This window comes from Protopterus annectens, chromosome 3.part0 (assembly GCF_019279795.1).
Source record: "Protopterus annectens isolate FY-2018-M chromosome 3.part0, PAN1.0, whole genome shotgun sequence".
Lineage (NCBI taxonomy): Eukaryota > Metazoa > Chordata > Ceratodontiformes > Protopteridae > Protopterus > Protopterus annectens.
The window spans coordinates 1,960,289,179-1,960,312,919 of NC_056731.1; the positions used below are offsets into that span (position 1 = coordinate 1,960,289,179).

A 23,741-nucleotide genomic window follows, 5' to 3' on the forward strand; every position below is an offset into this window, starting at 1 on the left:
ACATAATATTAGTAGTTCAGAAGGGGGTTTTAACAGACAGTCTTCCTTCATTACCCTGGATAAGTTTTGATGGGTCAGACTTCTAATCTTCCCACTGAGCCTTCTTAAAGTTTAGTTTACAAGATGGATGCTCAAACAGGGTCCTGCAACATGGTTGCCTCAGGAAATAGAGGGCTCACTCTCGTTATTCACTAATGTAGGAGCCCAGACTTCTATATTCCGTTACTGTCCAAGGAAAGGTAACTCAGTACAGTATTCCACTGACTATTCCTTAGTTGTCACTACAGGGATAGTTGTGTTTGGAGTCTCTTTCTGTTTAACTTTCTTTAGTTTACCCCCCTTTGTGGTTTTGCTGTTTTTCATCCTTTTTCAGGTCTTCTATGATACTCCATCTCTACTCCAGGTTTCTGAGAGGCTGTTTCTCTCCTTATCTTCCCCACTACCTGATAGATTTCCTCTCTTTAGGCAAGTTTATCCATATTATAGTTTTACCTGGACCATCTACCATAACTGTGGGTTGTGTTCCTCTCTGTTAGGATCTCTTTCTGGGATGGTGGACACTTCTCTCCAGCCTATGGGGCTCTCTGTATTCCAGTGGGAATGGGACTCCCAGATTCCTTATAATTGTCCACCTCCTAATATCTCCAGAGATCTTTAAAGGACAACGATGGGATATTAAAGCAGATTGCTCAACCTGCTGTCTCTTTTAGTCCCTGTTTGGTGATACAGCCTCGAAAAATCACCCATGCAGCTTTAAAAACTAATCCACTCAACTGTTTTCCCTGTGAGGCTTCCTACCTTTCTGTACTGTTTCACTTTGAAAACCAAGCTGAAAAACCTCTAGCTGAAATAATGATGTCGCATCTGCCAGAGCTCTTGCTCTAGCTACTGGGATGTTTCCTTCCCCAAAGTGATGTAATCCCTGCCTGATTTGTATGCTGTATAGAACAAACAGTCGACCTCCCACATTGTAATGTCATAGCTGCCTTGCTCAGCCCACTTTTAACCTAGCAAAAATGTCAAACTATAATCTCACTTTTCTGAAGATCCCTACCGATATGTGACTAAGTACAGGCAGAAGCACAGTAACAGCTGCAAAAAGTAAGAGTATACATTTGCAATGACCATGAGTAGCCATTAATTGCATGTTTTTACATAAGAAGCAGATGTCTGTCACAATTAATTGACAACACTACATCAGATTACAAGAAGTATACTATACCATAATTTTCTTAAGTTACCACTTAAAAAAAACATGTGGGTGCTGTCATGCAAGTCTGTGAAATATTTCATGTTTATACTGCATCATTCGTTAGCTATTTAACCAAACAGGAAGGAAAAATAAGTGGGAGTTTGATGCTTTGCAAAACAGTGATTATTCCCAGTGCTATGGAGTTTGGTTCTAAATTTGACAGGAGGAGTGCAAAAAAAAAATCTCCCACTGTAAGGAAGAAAAGGCTGACAAGAAAACAATACATTAGTCTGGTCATCTGCTGTGAGCTGTCAATCACATGCAGACAATGGGTCAAATTACCCTTAGCTCTTTGACAGCTAGGGAAGGTAGGTTTGAAGGGGGAGGGGAGATACATTGAAGAACTAGATTTTAGCCTTCACAAAATAAATCAAGTTAGCATTTCTAAGAAGAAAGAGCAATACAATGCACTTTTCATTTCTGTTATGTAGCATTTGCACTGCTTGTGTTTGAAGTAGTCATTGAAAAAGGATAAAATTTTAACCAAACGTAGGTGACTATAACACAGCAGTGAATGCCTGTAAAACCAGTGGAATGACAGGAGTTTTAGGGAAAAGGTGGCAGATCTGATGCAATTTTTTGGAGACAAACAATGCATTCTGGGATACTTAGAGGCAGACTAAACTGTCAGAATTATTTCAAGATGCCAGACCCCATGTGGAGTCAGAAATTGCATATAAAAATATCTAAAAAGCTCTAAACAGTCCCAGAGTGGGGTTAAAATGTAGGAAACATCAAACCATGATGAAATAAACATGTTTTTTTGAGTCTGTGCGGTTGTCCTTTAAAGACAGTGAACTCTTTACCTGTAATTAGATGATGGTTCAGATAAGGCATCATGGCCAGAAGGTGAAAAAGATTTCCAAACTGAGTTTCTGTTTCTACTTAGGTGATTAGGTGGACCTCTCTTTCTCCATGCATACATATGACTTCTAGAGACTTGGGGGAGTTGGCTTTGACTAAAGTGCTCATGCAGCTGGAATCTAGGAGCCCCTGGAGTTCCTGGCAATCTATTTTTATTGTGCATTTCAACCGTTTGTCCTTGCCATACTAACAGAAAGCAGATTCTATGAGCCTTGTTGCAGCACTGTCACTTTCCATGGACTCACCCTACCATTTCACATCCCAGGTGCCTGAACAGGGATTTTTGGCCTGTCTTCTCTGTAATACTTGGCAATATGGCCCTTATACCAATCAAACTGTTAGTGCAAGAAATCTGGACACAGCCTGAAATAATGGGGACACTAAGATGCAGAAATAGGGATAAATTGTAAATATTGTTCTTATAAACTTACAAAGTTGCTAGAATAACATGATCTGAAGTAGGATATTCATTTGTCTGCAACCTGTGGGTTATGGATCCGATATCGGATCCATGGTTTTCCAGCTATGGATCCAAGCTCTCAGCTCCTCCCTCACCCATAATGCCCTGCTCTACCCTCATGACCTCAGATCTCGTTTGCAGCTGGTGACTGGATTTGGGTACATAGCTCTCAGCTAAGTGGTATTTTATTACTTGTAAAATCAGAAAATTTTTGGTTCTTTGAGTGATTCTGTGTGAAAGTTTAGGTTTCCCTTTCTGAAAAGTTTAATTTGAGTTAAATTAAGTAATTTTTTTTTTCCCTCCGCTGTTGCGTAGAGTGTGTGTGTGTTAGGCCTGTGTGTCTTTTTGTTTTAAGTTACTTTTAGTAGCTTTTAGTAGTTATAGATTATGGCTGATCAGCCTAAATCTATTTTTCAAAAGTGTGGCCATAAGCTCTCACCGGCTGATGGCCACACTTGAACACCTCACATCTGGTTGTTCCATTTGTGCAGGGTTCAACCCCAGGGCACTGAGGGAGCGGAGGTCCAAGCTGGTCTTGGCGGGTCTTGGACTCGGCTCGGCCTCCAACAGCTGTGGCTACAGTTGTTCCCCTGTGGCACCCCTCCTGCTCCTGGGACTCAACCTCCGCTTCTGGAGAGGAGAGGATGCTGGTAAGGACGGAGGAGAAGCACCTGGCGGGCGAGACCTCTGTTTCGGCCCGCCAAAGCGGGCTTCTCCCGGCTCCGTCTCCTCCTTCGGCTCCGGTCCCTGTGTGCTTTTCACGGGTCCTGAGGAGGAGGAGACGTCGAGGCTATCGAGGAGGCACTCCAGGCCTACCTCGGTAGCCTATCCACTCATAGCCTTTCTGATGCTGCTCTGGACCGGTTGATGAGAAGGTTCATCCAGGCCCAGATGCAGATGGGAGTGCTCTTGCCTCTCCCCTCGGAGCTCAACACCCTTTTAAGCCTATTGCTCCTTCTCCGACCCGCTATCCGGGTTGAGCAGCTGGAGCCGAGCAGCCCGGGCGGCGCCGATAGTACTTGTGCCGGATCCGACCCTGCCCTCGAGTGCGTCGGACCCGACCTCGGAGCCTGGATCCGAGCCGGATCGGGGATCAGTGCTCCCGGCGCCGTCTGTGTCGGCGCACTGTCGCCGGATCCGCGCCCGGCTCGGTCCACTCTTCGGATCCGAGGAGCGATTGTCGGATCCTTTGGTGATGTAGTGGAGAGGGCTCTGTTGAGGGTCTCGGACCCCGGCACTTGTTCGGCTCCGTCCCGCTCCCTCTGCACTGGGCCAGGCTTCCACCATCCGGCCCCTGGGACAGCCCGTTTCTGTGCCCCAAGTTGCTCCTATGGAGCAAATTGCTGCTTGCGAGGACTCCTCTGACAGCCCCCCAGAGGAGCAATATGAAGTCTGAAACTTAAATGTATGTCATTATGTAGTGACTTCAGTGCTTAGTACATCCCAGAATTTGCCTGAAATCCTGACATTTTATGAGGAACAGACCAAGAATATGGGACAAAAATCTGGACAGTCTGCAAATATCTGGACAGTTGAGAGGTATGAATTGGCCCTACTTCCAGACCTAAAACATAGGACAGGAATCAACATTCTCTTTAGTTTAGCTCCAGCCAGTATCTATTTGCCTAATGTATATGCCATGCATGCCTAATAGACCTAACTGCACCCATCCGTACCACCAACTGGACCCTTCCAGTGATGATATCATGCTATGTTACAGTGTGCATACATTCCATTCCTATCTTGCTTAGTAAACTCTGTGGATGGTGCTGCCTGTTCATGAGATTCCCTGTGTGCTTATGTCTGCGCGCGTGTGTGTGTGTGTGTGTGTGTGTGTGTGTGTGTGTGTGTGTGTGTGTGTGTGTGTGTGTGTGTGTATGTGTGTGTGTGTGTGTGTGTGTGTGTGTGTGTGTGTGTGTGTGTGTGTGTGTGTGTGTGTGTGTGTGTGTGTGTGTGTGTGTGTGAATGTGTCCGTGTGCACACGTGTGTGTGTGGGTGTGTGTGTGCGTGTGAATGTGTGCTTGTGTGCGTGTGTGTGTGTCTGTGTGTGTCTGTGTGTGTGTGTGTGTGTGTGTGTGTGTGTGTGTGTGTGTGTGTGTGTGTGTGTGTGTGTGAGTGTGTGTGTATCTATATTTGTATCTATCTATATAGATAGAAAGATATGGATAGATATTTGATCAAGTTTTCAGAAATTCTAAATTTTTATGGTTGAGACCATATGATCAAGTTTTTGAAAACCTGAAGCTTTAAATGCAGATCACAATACAGAGAGAATCAGGAAATTTTCTGGAGTGGAAGTGGTTACCAGCAATTGCTGCTTATCTTCCCTAGGAAAGAGGCACCATTTTTGGCATGACCATTTAATTAATTGTCAGTCCCATGGTTTGTCCTTCTTGCAGACACAAAAAAAGAACAAAAATTAGGCAAGCAGCCTTTGCCATCACAGATGGCTAGCAATTTGCCTCAACTGCAGGTTGGTGACTCTGCTGTGGCCATTTGTTGTACCTCAGACTATTTATCTTTTGCCCCTGCTCCCTCTGGTGTAGTACCTACAAACACTATGGACTGGGGGTCAGCCATGTCCTCTGCAGCTGTTGGAGTCCCCTCAGTGGACAATGGAGTCAGTCATGGGAGAGGGAACAGGGAAGTTTTCCCAGTTGTGTCACAATGCTGTACCCATCCCTGTGGAAGCTGCTGCTGCCATTAATAACATGGTTGGCCTGATTTTTCTGTCAAAAAGAAACAGAAAATCAAGCATATATCTACTCCTCCTCAATTTTCATTGGATAATAGTATTTACTGGGTCTGGTTCATGGTTTAATTCAGGCTATTGATACTTCTTGTAAATTAGTTTCTGGTAAAAGACAGATTCCTTTTTTCCTGAGGAGATTCAAGATTCTGAATCTGAACAGAACATGCAGGGATGGATAAAGTTTTTTTTAATCAAATTTCTGATTCAGGCTCAGAGGAGAGCTCAGTTTCTGATTCTCCATGTGGGAGTTTCTTTTCCTCGGAAACTAGTGCTAGAATGTGCCAGTGTTTTTAGTGGGAAAACACTTAGGTTTCTCAGTCCCTCAAAAAATATTATGAGTTTCTAGAACTCACACCCATTCTTCGTGTTCTGTCAGCTTTGGAAGATGTGTGCATTACTGTATACAATTTTCCTGCTAGTCAGCCAGCTGCCCCTAAAAAAGGCAGCTAGGAGTTGTATAAATATCTACAGTCTTTTAAAATTTTATACGCTATTCCTAAACCTGGCCCACAGCTATACCTTTAGTTGATCCCACTGCTGTTAAGCACTTAGTTAATTCCAATTCTATGCTTTTTGATAAGGATAGGAACATTATTGATAGGTATGAAAAAAGATGTATATTTCTGCAACTTTGATTTTTCAGAATTTTGAATTGTGAGGTTCATATGTAAAAGTTTGTTCTGATAAATTGCAGAAATATGAGGAATGTTTTATCTGCAATTTCTTCTTGTGAGGAAAATCTGTTTTAAATAACTTAGTTTTTCCTATTGCACAGGTCACTATTCATTGTTTACAGTGTGTGTGTGTGGCTCTTCTTCAAGGGCTATGGCTTCTTGTACTGCTTTAAGGAGGTTTGCATGTCTGCATTCTCAGAACCTTCCAGATGATATTAAAATGAAATTTTAAATTATTCTTTGGATAGAGATGTACTGTTTGGCCCCTCTGCTGCAGAGGTGATAAAAAAGCATGATGAAAGGGGCAAGCTGATCCAGGGAATCTCTAAGATTTTTATGCCTTTTTTTCCCAAAATTTCCAAGGTATTTTCTATCTCCTTATCCAATTTTGGCAAAAAAAAAAAAAAAGAAAAAGAAGCCTTGAGCCTCCTCAAACCAAGGACAGTTCAACAAGTCTAAATGAGTATTCAACAGACCTCATGACTCCTCCCACTCTGACCCCCTTTTACTTCCAGAAAGTCTGAATCTCCATTTTGTTCTTTGGCAACAGATTATTTTAGACATTCGGGTTCTGAAAATCTTTCATCAAGGTTACAGATGGCAGTGGGAAGAAATTTCTCCTTTCCAGAGTCTCATTACTCATCCCCCAGATCAAACTCTTTCGTTTCCACTGGTTATTCATCACATGCTGCCCCAAGGAGTGGTAAAACCAGTTCGTCCTTCACAGTAGGGGAAGGGTTTTTATACAACGATGTTCAAAGTGGCAAAGAAAGAAAACACTTGGAGACCAATTCTGGATCTTTCTTTCTTTCCTAAACCTGTTTGTGATAGTACCCAAATTCAAAACAATGTCACTTCACAACCTGATAGCTCTTCTTCCTCACTGAAGTTTCCTGGTGACACTAGACTCGAAAGATACATGTCATCACATCCCTATTCATTCAGACTTCATACATTTCTTAAGGTTTTATGTGTTTGTATCACTTTATCAGTTCTCTGCCTTATGCTTTGGACTATCCACTGCTTCAAGAGTTGTTCTGAAAGTATCTAGTTCCAGTTATTGCTCATTGCAGACTACAGGATATCCACATTTTATCCATATTTATACAATTTGCTTATCTTTGCAGAGTATTTTTCAAAGTGACAGGAATCTCTCTCTTGGGTGAGAGATCTTGTACACAAGCTGGGATTCCAACAGAACATTCAAAAGTCTTTCATGACTCCCTCACAAAGGATTGTGTTCCTGGGATCTCAACTAGATATCTCATTTTAACAAACTTTTCTTCAACAGGACAAAGTAGAGCTTTATCTAAATTTATTTCTAAGTTTTTCCACTCATACTTTGTTCACTGCAAGAGAATACCTCAAGATTTTAGGTGTCATGGCATCTATGATTCTCATGATGCTCCCAGCAAGACTCTACATGAGAAAGATACAGTGCTATCTGAAACCGCTATGATTCCAGCACCAACACCCTTTATCTTTTCAATTCCCAGTGCTGGGGCTGTCGGAAGAGAAATCTTTTAGTGGAAACAACAGATGTTAAGTTGTCTCTCTCGCCTTCATTCTTGCTGGTTCGGTTCGGAGCTGATCCTCGGCTCTGACTCGGCAATCTACTAAAGCTCGAGAGCTATTTACTGGCTCGAGGCCCTCCCCATATCCCACAATGCCAGGCGCTAGATCTCCAGATCTTGTTTGCCGCTTCAGCGACGAGGTTGCGATTTTACTGGCTCCAGGTCGTATAAATCTTTTCTTGTATTGTTAGTCTAAAATTTACCTATATATTTACCTTATATTTAGTTAGTTTAGTTAGACTGTGTATCCCCTTATTATCCCATTCAGAAACTCGTTTTTTGTTAGAGAGTTTCTCCACCCCCCCCCTCCCTTGTTAGGGTAGTGTTTAGCCTTTCTTAACTACAGTTAGTCAGTCTTGTAGTTTTTTGTATATTTTTGCTATTAGTAAGGTAGTTGTGTGGTTGTTATAATTACTATAGCATTATTATTGTTAGTTTTATCTAGTGCATGTGAGTGTGTGACTTGATTAAGCACTAGTTAGTATTTTCCATTTTATCTAGTGCGTGTGTGTGCCTTATTAAGCACTAGTTAGTTTTTTTTCCTTTGGTATCCCATTACCAATATGTCTAAGGATACCAAAGTTTCAGGCTTTAAGAAGTGTTACTCGTGCTGTCAGAAGATGTCTCTGACAGACGGTCTCACTTCTTGTGTTTATTGCTTGGGTCCTCTACACCTGCAAGACTCCTGCTCAGTCTGTCACACTTTCAGCCCCAGAGTCCTGCAGGAGCGTAGGAACAAGCTTATCTTGAGAGGCTTACTTAAGCCAGAGGGATCCCCGGCCAAGCCTCAGCCAGGTAAATCCTTAAAGCCCGCCAAGCCGTCTGCTCCCAGTTCGGAGCAGTCGCCGGGTGGAGCATCTGCCTCCTCCTCCTTGGCTCAGGCTGGAGCTGACATCTCTGGATCTCAATCGGCTCCGACCTTAGTGTTGGAACCATCTTTGAGCTGAAAACACTCTAGGTCCCCTTCCCTAGAATCAGTTTGTTCAGCTCCCAGGTCACCATTGCTTCAATCTGAAAGAAGCCATAGGTCCCACTCCTCTTGGTCCTCCAGGCCATCCGATCATGACTTGGAGAGGGTGGTCAGTAGACTCCTTAAATCGCAGGCCCTGGCCATAATGTTAACCAGCCCATCTCAACAGACTGTGGCTATCCCGGTGTCTTCAGCAGTTCCTCCTCCGACTCCCCCCTTGTGTTTGGAGCCGGAGCTGGTTGGGGCTCGAATCTTGGAGATGTCAGAGCCGATACCACTCCTTTCAGCTCCTTCGTCGGCTCCGATCTCTTCACTGGTTCCATCCTTGGAGGGATCTGGGTGCCGGGACTCCCTCGTCGGCTCTTAGGGGGCGAGTGGCATCGGACCCTTGTCCGACCCCGTTCTCCCTCTCAGAGCCTCGGCGCAGGTGAGCTCGGCCCCGATATCGGCCTTGGAGCCGTCCCTCTTGGTGCCGGCAGGGGTTATCGTCTCTTCGGAGCGGGGACCCTCTGCTCTGCCTGATAGAGGCACCTTTGAGGTCATGAGGAGTGTGCTGACTCCTGAGTCAGCCCCTCGATCAGCCCCTTTGGCTCCTCCCCCCATGGTGCCTGCATCGTTCTCTGCCCACCCTCCTGACCCCAAGCGTGGAGAGCAAACGCTCCAGGTCGCCCCATTGGGTGTATCTTCCTCTTCCGAGGCCTCCCCCGATCCTTTGGAACAGAAAATGTAAGAGGAAACATGTTGACTCCCCCAAGTCAGTCATGTCTGATACCGACTTGGAGGATTCCGAAGGGTCCCCAAGATCCCTCACTGAGGATGTCTCCTTTTCAGACATTCTAGAGATTCTTAAGCAGAGGAGGAACTGGACTGCCCTTAACCCTTCCGAGGATGAGTCGGTCTACCTGGATGCATTTAGCTCTCACCCTTCCACCTCCTAGGTGTCTCCACCCTTTGACCCGCTGATGGACGTAGTGGCTCGAAGGGCATGGTCAGCCCGGGACACAGTGGAACCTACTCTACGCAGGCCAAATAAATTCATTACAGCCCCACCCAGCAAGCATTTTTTGACAAAAGGTATCCCTGTTGATGCCATGGTGGTTGCAGCAGCCACGAAGAAGGAGCTGGCTGACCCTTCAGTGCCTGTCCATCCATCTAATTAAGAGTCTAGGGCAATGGACAGGTACGGGAAGCAGATGTTTTCCTCAGCGACCTTTGCTATGTGGTCGCTGAATTATCTGTGCCACTTCACCCATCTCCAAAGGGATCTTCTCAAAGAACTGGGTGATATTCTTCAGGATCCATCAGCTGCATCACCAAGATAAGATTAACTCCCAGCTGGCGACCCTTAACTCAATCGTCAACTCCTCCATGCGGCTCATTTCTTATGCAGCCGATGGGGTGAGTAGGGCTGCAGGTACAGGTGTGGCTTTCAGAAGACATGCCTGGATGCGGTTATGTAACTTTGCTGACCCCTTTAAGGTGTCCTTCACTAATACCCCCCTTGATGGTTCGGCTTTGTTTGGACCACAGGTGAAGGATACCCTTACCGGGTGTGAGCAGGAAGGCAAGACTCTCTCTGCCGTGGGAGTCTGTTTTTCCACTCCCTCTAGACCATACCCCAAAGGTCAGAAGAGTGGGAAAATGTGGTTTCGGAAACCCCAGGGAGTCCTGCCTGACACACGTGGTGAGTTTCCCTCCAGGGCCAGAGGAGGGAACAATAATAGATGCCGCCCGAGGGGCAGAGGGGTCTGCAAAATCAGGGTAGCAGAGAATCTTTCTCTGTCAAACCCTTTCAGCACCCCTGAGGGGCTGCCCAACTGTCCACCTTCGGAGGCAGTCGGGGGAAGATTTTCACTGTACCCAGAAGCCTGGCAACTCCTTACACAAGACAGATGGGTACGGTCTATCCTGTACAAACAACCAAGTCCCTTCCAGATGTTCCACCTGGTCTAAAGGGAACAAGCAGTGCTAGAAATTTCAAAACTGCTAGAAAAACGGGCCATTCAGCCAGTCCCAGCAGACCAGCAAGGATCTGGAATTTACTCCAAGTTCTTTTTGGTACCGAAAAAGACAGGGGACTGGAGACCCATTTTGGACCTCAGCAGGCTGAATAAGTCTGTTCAAAGAACAAAATTCCGAATGGTCACGCTTCAGTCCATGATACCCTTCTTGGGTCAGGGCAATTGGATGTGCTCCATAGACCTTCAGGATGCGTACTACCATATCAAAATGAACAGGCGCTCCAGAAGGTTTCTCCGCTTCCGGCTGGGAGCCAGTCACTATCAATTCAGAGCCCTGCCCTTTGGTCTCACCACAACCCCCAGGGTGTTCACCAAATGCATGGCAGTGGTCACGGCTCACCTGAGACGGTGAGGATTCCAGGTGTTTCCATATCTCGACGACTGGCTCCTTACTGCTTCCACCAGGCATCAGCTACTGTGAGCCAGGGATTATACCATCCAAACTTGCTCCGAGCTAGGTATCTCAATAAATTTCGAAAAGTCTGCATTGTCGCCTTGTCAATCTATAACCTTTATAGGCGCAAATATAAATACAAAAGATCTGTCTGCAAGACTTCCCCTCGACAGAGTGTCAGACATTCGCCGGCATGTGCAAAACTTACTACAGTGCAAAAGGATTCAGGCCAAATTTGCACTAAAGGCCTTGGGCCTCATGGCAGCAGCTATCATACTAGTTCCCCTGGCTCATTTTCACATGCGGCTTCTTCAATGGATGCTTTTTACTCAATGGTCCTTTCAACAACTTCCAATGTCTCACAAGATAATAATCACTCAATCATGCAAAGACCACCTGGCTTGGTGGATGGTCTCCCCTCTACTACTCCTGGGCAGACCATTTGTTCTTCCTCCTCCTGTTGCCACGGTGACCACGGATGCTTCCCTGATCGGGTGGGGGGGGCATTTTCAGGGCAGGACTGTCCAGGGTACTTGGCAACCTCAAGAGTACCATCTGCACATAAATGTCTTGGAGATGAGAGAGGTGCTTTTGGCGTTGCAAGCTCTTCAGGACTCTCTTCCTACTGGGACTATTGTGATTCAGACAGACAATATGTCTGTAGTGTGGTACATCAACAAGCAGGGCGGAACCAAGTGCTATCCCTTATGTCGAGATGCACTCAGACTCTGGCAGTGGGCGATCTCCTCTCAACGGTTTCTGATGGCAGCGCACATCCCCGAGAGGTCCAACGTCATAGCGGACAGGCTAAGCAGAGCTATTCTCATGCCGCATGAGTGGTCTCTCAATCAATCAGTAGCGGACAAAGTCTTCTGCAGATGGGGTCAACCTTGCTGCGACCTTTTCGCAACTCCCCTCAACAGCAAGTGTGACGATTTCTTCACTCTCTTCCACCTTCCCAGGCACTCTCCCAGAGACACTCTAGTTCACGATTGGCCCCGGGGTCTTCTGTATGCATTCCCACCTTTTCCCCTAATTCCCAAGGTGATTCAGAAGGCGACCGCATTGGGATCCAGGATGATCCTCATTGCCCCTTACTGGCCTCAACAAATTTGGTTCCATTCCTGCATCATCACCTGTTGGAGCAGCCTTGGAATCTGGACCCAGTGCCAGACCTCTTGGTCCATCAGTCAGGTGGGCTGCACCAATCCCTTCAGTCTCTCAACCTCACAGCTTGGTTGCTCCACTTCCAACCTTAGCCAGGCTTCCACAAATTTCTCAGCCGGTGCGTGAAATCATTCTTTCTTCGCACAAGTCTACCACCAGAAAGACTTATGCTAGTAAGTGGAAACGTTTCTCTTTCTGGGCAGAGGCTAGGAATATTGACCCCTTCACAGCCCCTGTCCACCATGTTCTTGATTTTTTATCAGAGCTCTTTCAAGCTGGTTCCTTGTCTGCCACTATTAGGGTCCAATTAGCTGCTATTGCCAATTTCCATGCTGACCTATCAGAAACCAGCATCATGTCCCACAAACTTTGCAAGGCCTTTCTCAAAGGAACTTTGTTGCTTAGGCCCCCGGCCAGAGATCCCCCGCCTCTGTGGGACTTGAACTTGATATTAGCTTCCTTGATTCTCCCTCCCTTTGAACCTGTGGCTTCCTGTTCCTTAAAATTGCTCTCCTGGAAGACTCTCTTTTTAGTAGCTATCACCTCAGCAAGGAGAGTTTCGGAACTTCAAGCCCTCTGTATTCGTCCTCCTTATCTTGTGTTTCATAAGGACAGAGTTTCACTTAGGACCAACCCTTCATTTCTGCCCAAGATACCTTCTGAAACAAACCTGAACCAGACTATTGACCTACCTGTCTTTTTTCCTAACTATTCGAATAAAGCTGAACAAAATTTACACCGATTGGACGTTCATAAGCAATTATATTTTTATTTGGATAGGACTAAGCAGACAAGAAAATCAGACCAACTCTTTCTGTCCTATGCTGAGGGCAAACAACGCCTACCAGTTTCTAAAGTGACCTTATCCAGGTGGTTGTCCTCTATTATTACTTTGATCTATCAACTGAGACGTAAAGACCTTCCTACTAAACCTAAAGGCCATTCCACTAGAGCGTTAGCTACTTCAGTAGCCTTTCAGGCAAGACTACCAATGGAATCTATTTGTGCTGCAGCCACATGTGCTTCTCCCCATACCTTTATTTCACATTATAAGTTGGATATTGGCTCTAGGAGTAGAGCTGATTTTGGTTCCACTGTGCTTAAAAGTCTGTTCTCATGAGCCACCCAGGACTAAGGTGCTAGGCACGCTGTCCCAACCAGCAAGAATGAAGGCGAGAGAGACAACTTAACATTAAGAAGTTATGTACCTACCATAACGTTCCATGTTAGTTGTCTTCTTCTCGCCTTCTTTCTTGCGTCCCATCCTCCATCCCCCTAGCCTGGACAGACCGAGAAGAGTCCTCCTTTGAGGCCTTCTTTCTCTGGCTGACTCTTATATACATTGCGTCCTCCTCTGTCTTACTACTGTAGGAAAACCTTGTATTTGGACAGGTGTCCTTGAATCCTTCCATGCTGTTAGCTCTGCCAACGAGATCTGGGGATCTAGAGCCTGGCATTGTGGGATATGGGGAGGGCCTCGAGCCAGTAAATAGCTCTCGAGCTTTAGTAGATTGCCGAGTCCGAGCCGAGGATTGGCTCCGAACCCAACCAGCAAGAAAGAAGGTGAGAAGAAGACAACTAACATGGAACGTTATGGTAGGTACATAACTTCTTAATATCCTTAAATCCAGGTCTCCTCTTCTCCCTCCCTGCTCCAAAACAGTCAGTCACCACAGATGCTTCAGACTTTGCTAATGAAACAGTTTCAGGAGAGATAAAATTGCTGGGGGTGTGGGACACCAAGATCCAAGCACATAAATATTTAGGAATTGCTTGCCCTGATCAAGGCACTTAGCTCTCTGAACATATTTTGCCCCCAGGACCTCTTCAAGAGTTTACAGACAATACCACAGTCATGTGGCACATTGACAAACAAGGGTGAACCAGGTCATACCCCCTTTGCAGACTAGACATGTTAGCTTGGGATATAGCTTCACAGCACAAGCTCACTTTACAGGCATCCTATATTCTGTCAGAGCAAAACTGTGTGGCAGACAAACTGAGCAGGACCAGGGTAGATCCTGATGAATGGAAACTAGATCCAGGGGTCTTCTAAGATTTGATCCATCTGTGGGGAGCTCCTCAAGTAGGCCACTTTGCTTCCACTTTGAATAATAAAACTGGTAGGATTATGTTCCAAGACTCCATAGAAGAAGACGGAGAAGACAGATGCCTTTTATTTTCTTTTATTTTCTTTTCCTTGAACAATAATGCCTCTATATGCTTTTCCATCCTTTCCACTAATAACCATGGTACTTCTGAAGATTCAGAAGAAACTCTATCCCATTCTCTAGTCTTAGATCTATCCAAAGCCTTTGACACTGTCTCCAACCCCAAACTCTTATTCCAGCTGTCTCTTCTGGGTCTAACTGAAACAACCTTACAATGGTTCAATAGCTACCTATCTAACAGATATCAGTCTGTCAAATGGAACTCCAACTACTGTCTGTACTTACCAGTCTGCACTGGTGTACCCCAAGGCTCAATACTTGGTCCACCCTTCTTTGACATTTTTATTAACCATCTTCATACTGCAACCAAACAAGCCACCCTAATTCAATATGCCAATGACTCTACATTAATCTGCTCTGCCAAAACTATTTCTCTTCTACAGAGCCTAAGTCAAGAAGCATTCAGTTCCAGGGAATCTTGGCTAGCTAACAATCATCTATTAATACACCCCCCAAAAAACTAAACTTCTACAATTCTTACCCAAGCATTTTTTCCCTGACACATCTAACTTTGCCATTACCTCTCTGAACAATACTTCCATTGATGTGGTTTTACACACTAAACTGTTAGGTGTAACTATTGACAAAATTCTTAAGTTGGACCTGCACATGAGCAATAACATAAAAAACTAATCAAAAATTGGGAATGATGTATAGGGCCAAGAATTCATATCCCACTCTGCTAGAATAACCCTTGCACTAATTATGTGTTACCCTCCCTTCTGTACACCTCCCATATTCTGACCAACCTCCAATCTTCCCTCAAACCAAAACGTAGCCAATGTTATAATAAAATAGCTAAACTTGCTAGATATCAAGTCCACTACACTCACCACTGCACTGCTCTCAAGTCCCTAAATTGACTTGAACTACCCCATCAGTTCACCTTTAATCATCTTACACTAACACACCAAATATTATTCAACTATTCTTTATCACAAACCACATCATCACTACTTCATCACTACATCCCTTCTCATGACCTACACTCCTCTCACAAGCATCTGCTATCTCTTTAGAAACCTCAAAGAGCAATTGAGTCTAGTCTGTACTCTCACTGTGTGGCCAAAGCATGGAATAGTTTTCCAGAATCTATCAGACTGACTCCTCACTACTATTCCTTCAAGTCTAAGCTAAAAGATCACCTATCCAATAATTGGATCTCCTCATGTTCCATGCCACCATAATATTCTATATTATTAGCCTCTTCTCTTCATTCCTAACAGACTTTTCCCAGTCTATTCTACTTCCCTTCCTTTGTTACTATCTTTTTAACCTCTCATTTATATAAATCCTTAACCTTTAAATATACATTTTTCTATTTTTACTCTAACTTTTGTCTACTCTAAGTTTATAACTGAAAACGTCTACCTAATTTTCTGGCTAGAATGTGTATATATATATATATATATATATATATATATATATATATATATATATATATATATATATATATATATATATATATATATAGTTTATCTGAAACATATTTTGTCATACAAACTGTATCTTGTATGAAAGGTTTGCTTAACTATACTAATTGCTCTTGCCTTTTTTTTTTATTGTAAACACAATCTGTACTCATGTGATATTGTCCTAATCTGTGTAACTAATGTATAATTTGTAAAATTCTATATAAAGTTTACTGTGGATCATTTATCACCGGGCATCCATTGAAAACGGGCATGTGTCCAGTCGGACTTTCTGGGTAAACAAATGTCAAATAAATTAAATAAATAAATACCCCAAGGTCATTGTGGTGACTGTGTTCTGGCCTAGGTAATCCTTTCTTTTGAAAATGGCCAGGGGCAATTTCCACAAGCTTCCTTACAGACTGGATCTACTCACACTAGATCAATGGTGTTTGATATACCTCAACATCAATCAACTTCAGTTGACTGCCTGCATGATAGGGTCTGAATTCCTTTTAGGCATCTGTTTACTAAGGCCATGCAGCAGATACCAATGGAGGTAAGAAAGCCTACTACTAAAAAATCATATATTAGCAAATGGAAAAAAAGTTTTCTAGCTGGTGCCAACAACATAACCAGCACCAATTCAAGGATAGTTGTTTTTCTGGTTATACTATATTTGTGTGAGTTATTTTCCTATGGCCTTTCTTATTCCTCTATCAAGGTTCATTTATCAACCATTTCAACTTGCCTGCCCATAGGTTCTCCTCTTTCAATGCAGTCTCATGTCAAAATCTTCTTGAAAGGGGTTTTGCATAAGAGGCCTCCAAGAAAAGTGGTGGCCTGTCCTTAGGATCTTAATTTTTGCTAATCTGGTTAACATGGGGTTCTTAACATGGAAGCCAGTTTTACTGATTGCTCTGACCTCTGCAAAAAGGATATCTGAGCTGCAGGCTGTTATGGTTAGTCAACCCTATCTAATTTTCCATAAGGACAGGGTTTCTTTAAGAACGAATCCTTCATTTACTTTAAGCCAAACTATCTGTCTTCCCAGTTTCTTTCCTGAACCTAAAAATGAGAGAGAAAGGACACTCCATACCTTGGATATCCACAGATAACTCAGGTAGTATCTTGACAGAACTGAATCTTTCAGATCTCCTGATCAGTTGTTCATTTCTTGTTAGGAGAAGAAGAAGGCAATCTGTGTCAATACAAAATCTTTCCAAATGGCTTTCTAAGGCTATTACCTTACCTTTTGTTATGCTCACCATAACAAAACTATTCCAGGCAGGGTTAAGACCAACTCTACCAGGGCCTTGGCTTCATCTATGTCTTTTTGGAAAGGGATGGATTCTAGAAGTATTCTAGAAGCTGTTACTTGGTCCTCTGTAATACTTTTACAAAACACTATAAGCATGAGTCATTCTCTAGGTCCAGATCAATTCCTGTTTCGTTGCATTCTTATTTAATTGCACGTTTTGTGAGACTGCTGCCAATGTGTGACTGCAGTGGATTTTTTCCCCACCTGCTTGCTCAGTCCCTGTTGTGGTTTTGAGTTGCCCACCCCACTGTAAATTTGGAAGCTCCTCCCAGTCTCATTTCATCTGCTCCTTCTACTGGTCATTAAAAGTTCTAACTGGAAGGCCCTCCCCTTGAACTCTTCCACTTTGAGTTAGCCTTTGTTTCATATTATCCCACTCACTTAGCACACATTGCAACATGCAAAGTATTAATATCCCTTTTCTATCTTACTTTTAAAATCTGTAACTTCTGGGATGAGGCCACCGATCTTGAAGAGCCTATGAACGGCTTTTCAGGAATCAGCATGGGAGCAGTGCTTCTGCATCTTAGGATTAAGGCTACCCTTCTGCTTCAGGTGATAGAAGGAGCAAAAGACCACTGAGTCTTACATATATGTAGCTGTGCTGAGACCAGCATTATCTCCACTGCCAGACAGCACCTTCAGTAATCAATTACAAACCTCATAGGTGCTACTCCCCCTTCAGTCCCCATTGGTAAGCACCTGAAACATGGATTTACGTTTTCCAACTGTATCTGTAGCTATATTGGTTGATATTGGAATCATGAGACAATGTAGTAACTGTCTCTTATTTACTAACAACCACCTACTACATAAACAAACTGACACAGTGTGGGAGAGACACAGGTATTTAATGTTACTGGAGGTAAAACTCACATATGAAGACACTACAAATAATAAGCAGGTTTTCAGTACCACACAACACTGCACTAAACATATCACCCCCAGATCAGACCAGACAGATAGATCTATGTGTGCTAAGGTTCTTAAACATAATCTACCTAAACCACAAAGGCTTCCTAAATGTAACCTAAGAAACAACCACACTTAGCAACCTCAGAAACAGACAACAGAGGCCTCACACCCTTAAACATACATCAGAGAGTCTTAGTTCAAAAGCCCATAAAGCAAACTTACACACAAATCATCATCCTAGTCATAGGTGACTCCATTTTTTGATATGCTGATGCACCACTCACCAAGCTGTTCAAGAAAAGGGTCATAGTCAGCTGCCTATCAGCTATTGGGATTGACCACATCATGCAGGCGCCCAAGTTCTTGCCCCACAAGTACACATGTGACACAGTCATCGTACACATGGGTGCAAATGAATGGAGATGTACTTCCCTGGACTACATGAAGAGAAATATGATGGAACTCTCAGAATACGTGTCTGAGGTGAGGCAGGTATGAACCTAGCCTTGAGCAGCATTTTACCTTCACCAAGAATGATGCCGCAATGCTAACAAAAGATGATCGATATCAATAACTGTTTTAGCTTTCAGTGTCATTGAAAGGGGTCCAATAAATATCAGCCTGGGATGAGATGGCTGACAGCCCTAACTGTTTAGCCAGGGATGGCCTGCACCTATCCCCTCAAGGCTTTCATACATTAGCTAAAACTTTGTCCACCTCCATAGTGCCTTTTTTTTAAGCAACGTCAGTCCTCAAAAACTCCCAACATAACAAAATAGCAGATGGATAACATTAAGGTGTTGCTGCTGAATGCAAGTAGCCTTAACAAAAAAAAAACTCTCCCTATAAACACTCCTTACCCTGGAAAAAAATCGATATATGCATCATTATGAGAACCTGATTGAGAGCACCTCATCAGTGCAGAGTTTTAATATTTACTGCACATTCAGGCCCATCACACTAGATGAAGGCATTAAAAGTGGCAGTGTCTCCATATATATGGGCGTAGACCCCACATAATTTTAATGTATTCACTGTTATAAGAAGATATATCCATTAGAAATGCATTGATATATATATATATATATATATATATATATATATATATATATATATATATATATATATAGTAAAAACTATTAGCATAATGTGGGGGGCTATGCCCCCACACCCCCAGTGTGGGGGGGCTGTGCCCCCCACCCACCCCCCTTATTTAATATTCTCACTCCAGGGTTGCACTGCAGTGGGGCAGGGGCTATATACCATTTTCGACCAAATGAACTTCGACCCAGTGAGCTTTCAGTCAAGTGAACTGCCTGGAATCATTTTCGACCAAGTGTAATTCGACCAAGTGAATGGAATCCATATATATATATATATATATATATATATATATATATATATATATATATATTTATATATATGTATATATATATATATATATATATATATATATATATATATATATATATATAGAGAGATATATATATATATATATATATATATATATATATATATATATATATATATATATGTAAATAAACACTTCACCTCCAGGCTAGTTGTACAAGATAGCAATCTGGAACTTCTCCATGTCCATCATAACATTAACACAACCCTTTATCATATCATGGCTAACTATAGGACCCCCCTCTATGTCTTCCTCAGCCCATATCTCTTACATAAGTAGTATGCAGTCCCTATACATTAATCCAAACACTCTTCTCCTAGAGACTTCAACTACTCCTCCATCAAATGAGAGACAAATACAGCCTCTAAGACATATACCCAGAGATTTCTAGGCTTTCATGAATACAGAGCCTCTCGACCAGTTAATCTGCACCCCAGCCAAGGGTAATTAAATCCTGGACTTGGTCCTCACCAATATGGAACAACTCTGCTCCCTACCAATTGTAACTCCCTCCCTCATCATATCAGACCACAAACCAATCACATTCATTTTACAACTGAATCCAGAAGCATCCTCCAATTGCTAGGTATTCAGAGATTATGCCAAGTCTAATCTGCTGAAATTGAGTGATGACCTGGTTAAATGCAACATCCCCTTCCAAATCAATGACTCTCTTGTTTATATGAAATCCCATATTGTCAAATTCTGTACGTGTATGTAATTATACTCACAAATTGCTGCATACATGCATCTCCCCCCCCCCTCTAAAGTATATACAATAACAAACTCAGAAATAACACCTGCGTTGAAACTCAAATATAAACAGGCTCTATACTAAAGGAACCAAAAAGTAATTGAATGTAATAAGCTCTGTAGTGCATCCAATAACTGTGTAACACTATAGTACAAATAACTACATAGGCAGGGGTTCTATTCTCAGATCTGGCAAATGTGTGTGTGGGTGTCTATGTTTGTAGGAAGAAGTATTTCATGCTGGAGGGATAGATTTCTGTCCCTATGAACTTTCCATACTCTGGAACAAACTACCCATTCATGTCAAGCAAAGCTCCTCATTGGCCCTCTTTAAGAAAAACCTTGACGACTGGATGGGTAATAGAAAATTCACCCCAGGGATCACTTCTCTGGCACTGCTTGACAGAGGCACAGGAAAATAATTTTCTTGGGTGGCGAAAGCCAGGGAATCTTTAGGCTTATATAGACCCCAGGGGCAATAACCTAGTACCTACCTATGAAGCTATGAGTCTATGAATGTAAATATAAATGTAACTCTCCAGATGCAAAAAAAGCTCTTGCTAAATTTAACTGGGAACTCTGGACACTGATCAAATCAGCAAAGCCAGATATGAGATAAAAACCTCCATCCAGGGAAAGGACAACTACAAAGCCTTGTTTTACTATGTTAGAAATCTTACAAACAATGCCCGGAACTGTGCAGAGATAATAGTAAATGATATTACATGCTCAGACCCAGCAGACATAGTCAATCTTCTAGCAGATAAATTTAGCTCTAATTTCACCCCTTGTTCCCTTCTATATTCCCAGATCTCATATCCACATTTAAACCCCACTGAAATCTCCCATGAACAAGTCCACTGCTAAAAACATGATATCTATGGGGCCAGATAACACACTGGCCAGCTTGAAACAGGACCTGTCAGACTCCCCAAAGAGGCTATTCAGTGTCAGCCTCCAAACAGGATTTGTGCTGGATGAATGGAGGACAACAACAGTCATCCCCTTGCACAAAGTTGGGGCATCAGTGGACCAAGAAAATTATAGACCCATAAGTCTGACCAGCCTCATCTGTGGGGCTATGGACAGGATCATTATAGAATTAACAAATAAGGAACTAGGTAACCTACAAACTCTTGACACCAGCCATTTTGGATTTGTCAGGTGCAGATCCTGCTTACTTAACCTGGCTGACTTTTTCAAGAAAGTTACTCAAGCAATGTATGAGGGCAAATCAGTACATACCATGTATCTAGGCCTTGCACAGGCATTCAACAACATCCCATACTGACATATCATAGATAAACTATACCAGCTATAAGTCAGTTTGTAATAAAATTAATTGGCCAGCAAGTTGGCTTACAAATAAAACCTAGGAGATTAGGGTAGGCCACTCTACCTCCTGCAAAAGACCTGTAACTGGCAGTGTATCCCAGGGTGCAGTCATTGGGCCACTCCTCTAAGGAATTTATTTTTATTTATTTATTTAACATTTGTTTACCGGGAAAGTCCAACTTGGAACAAAGCCAGTTTTCAGCAGAGACTTGAGGAGAAATGCTCCAGATGCATGTCTTTGTAACTTCTCAGAAGTAAAAGCTACTGTTAAGGGTTTATGGCTGACTAGGTTTGCAGATGATTTTAAACTTGCTGCCATCATAAACTCCCCAGACAACACCAAGATCCTCCAAGACAGCCTGTCCCAAACCAATAACTGGTTTCAAAATCAGAGACAAAAACTGAATGCTAAGAAATGCATTCATAGCTGGCTTTAGGCACCAGCAAACCCTGCGGTCGCTGGGGGCCCCCTGTTCCACTGCAAGTTATCTTATCTTGATATTTTGTAACATGTCTGTCAAAACAACAAAAGGTAGTACAGGAATCTTGCATATTTAATAAACCAGGTGGATAATAACTCTTATATATATCGCCTTTAAAATTCAAAGATATTGCTGGTTATGGTAACAGTGTTTTTTCAAGCAAACAGCTTTCACAATTCTATTAAATATTTTACCACTGACATAGTGCCCTTGGCTTAGGTAACCCAGCTGGTGGACATTCTGCCCACTAAAACTAACAGCATATCCAGCTTTAGGTACCTGAAATACCCATGGCTGCAAGGAGGCCCCATAATCATTCTTGAGTGCGTGGGGGCCCCACAACAGCTGTGGCTGATTGTGGAAAAATGAGGAGGAAAAATGTATTAATTTCCTGATTAGGTTGTTTAACCTGAACAGGGCTGTGATATGACTCTGTTATAATAAAGCTGGCAATGAACATAGGCAAGGTAAGCACTAGAGAGATCATCAGCCCAGCATGACTGATCTCAATGCATATCTTGGAGTTTAAGAACAGCTGATGCTTCTGATCTTCAGGGATGGTTTTCTTGTACAGGGAGTTTTATAAATACTGGCAGAAGAGCAGATACTATAACTCCCAACTTCTTTGCTGAAGAGTTCAGTGCAATACCAGTAATACCAGAATAAAGGCTCAAAATCAGGAACAAGTTTTAAATGTTACTCTAATTCAATTAAAAAGTTAATAGAATAACACATTTTGCATCAACATGCATTTTTTTGCTCAATAAGTATAAAACTCTGATGTCTGGATTTATTGACTGTCTGTAGTCCTGAATGATTCACAAGCAAATCAAACTTTTTATGAAGGACAGAGCAAAATTATGAGTGAAATCAGGGAAGGTCTATGAAATCAGGAACAGTGGCAAGTTTGCATTACTCCTCATTGGGGTAAATAAAAGTGACTTACAGCTGCCACTGTTTGTTAACTGCTAAATAGCAGTCACTGATCTGGTGTGCCAGTACCAGTGGTACAAAAGTAGTATTGCTACGGCTTATAATTTGTGTGTGTGTGTGTGTGTGTGTGTGTGTGTGTGTGTGTGTGTGTGTGTGTGTGTGTGTGTGTGTGTGTGTGTGTGTGCAAAACGTGTCAGTGATTTTTATCTGTGTGCACACACCCAGTAATGCCAGGACACATACATTATTCTTCTGGGTATCAGTAAAAAATGTAGCTAACAAATAATTATATTTCAAAAGTGAGGCATAAAATATGTCACAGAAAATGTTGACACTTGGATCTTCTAAGAATCTGGGGCCCCTCACTCCCCAGATTATATAAATGGATACAGGGGGCTCACTTAATCATCCTTGATTTTGTAGGGGCCCCACAAAAGCTGTTGCTGCTTGGGCAAGAGTGAGGAGAAAAAAATGTATTAATTTTCTGATGATGCCCTTTAACCTGAACAGACTGTGATATGATCCTGTTAGGATAAAGCTGATAATGTCCTCTGCTTTCAACTGCAACCATGCAAATACCAGCCTTGCTTGGATATGTGTGTACAAGAAGCTGCTGTAGGTTGTGTGTGTGTGTGGGGGGGGGTGGTCATTACATCTCCTCAACCCAAACTGTCAAAGGCAGCTACTTGTATGGATCCCTGAAGTATGGTCATTATTTTGTTTTACTTTTGTCCTAGACCTCAGAGGTGTACAAAGAAGGTTACTACGGCTTGTGTAGGGGCAGGGTACTGTCTAGGAACAACAAAGCAGAGTACATCAC

General features: G+C 42.9%; 1 protein-coding gene across 1 annotated transcript in view; it reads left to right on the forward strand.

Moving 5' to 3' along the window:
• The window catches only part of HHATL (hedgehog acyltransferase like), a 691,105-nt gene that overhangs the window by 430,666 nt on the left and 236,698 nt on the right, over positions 1-23,741 (forward strand). The window lies entirely within an intron of this gene.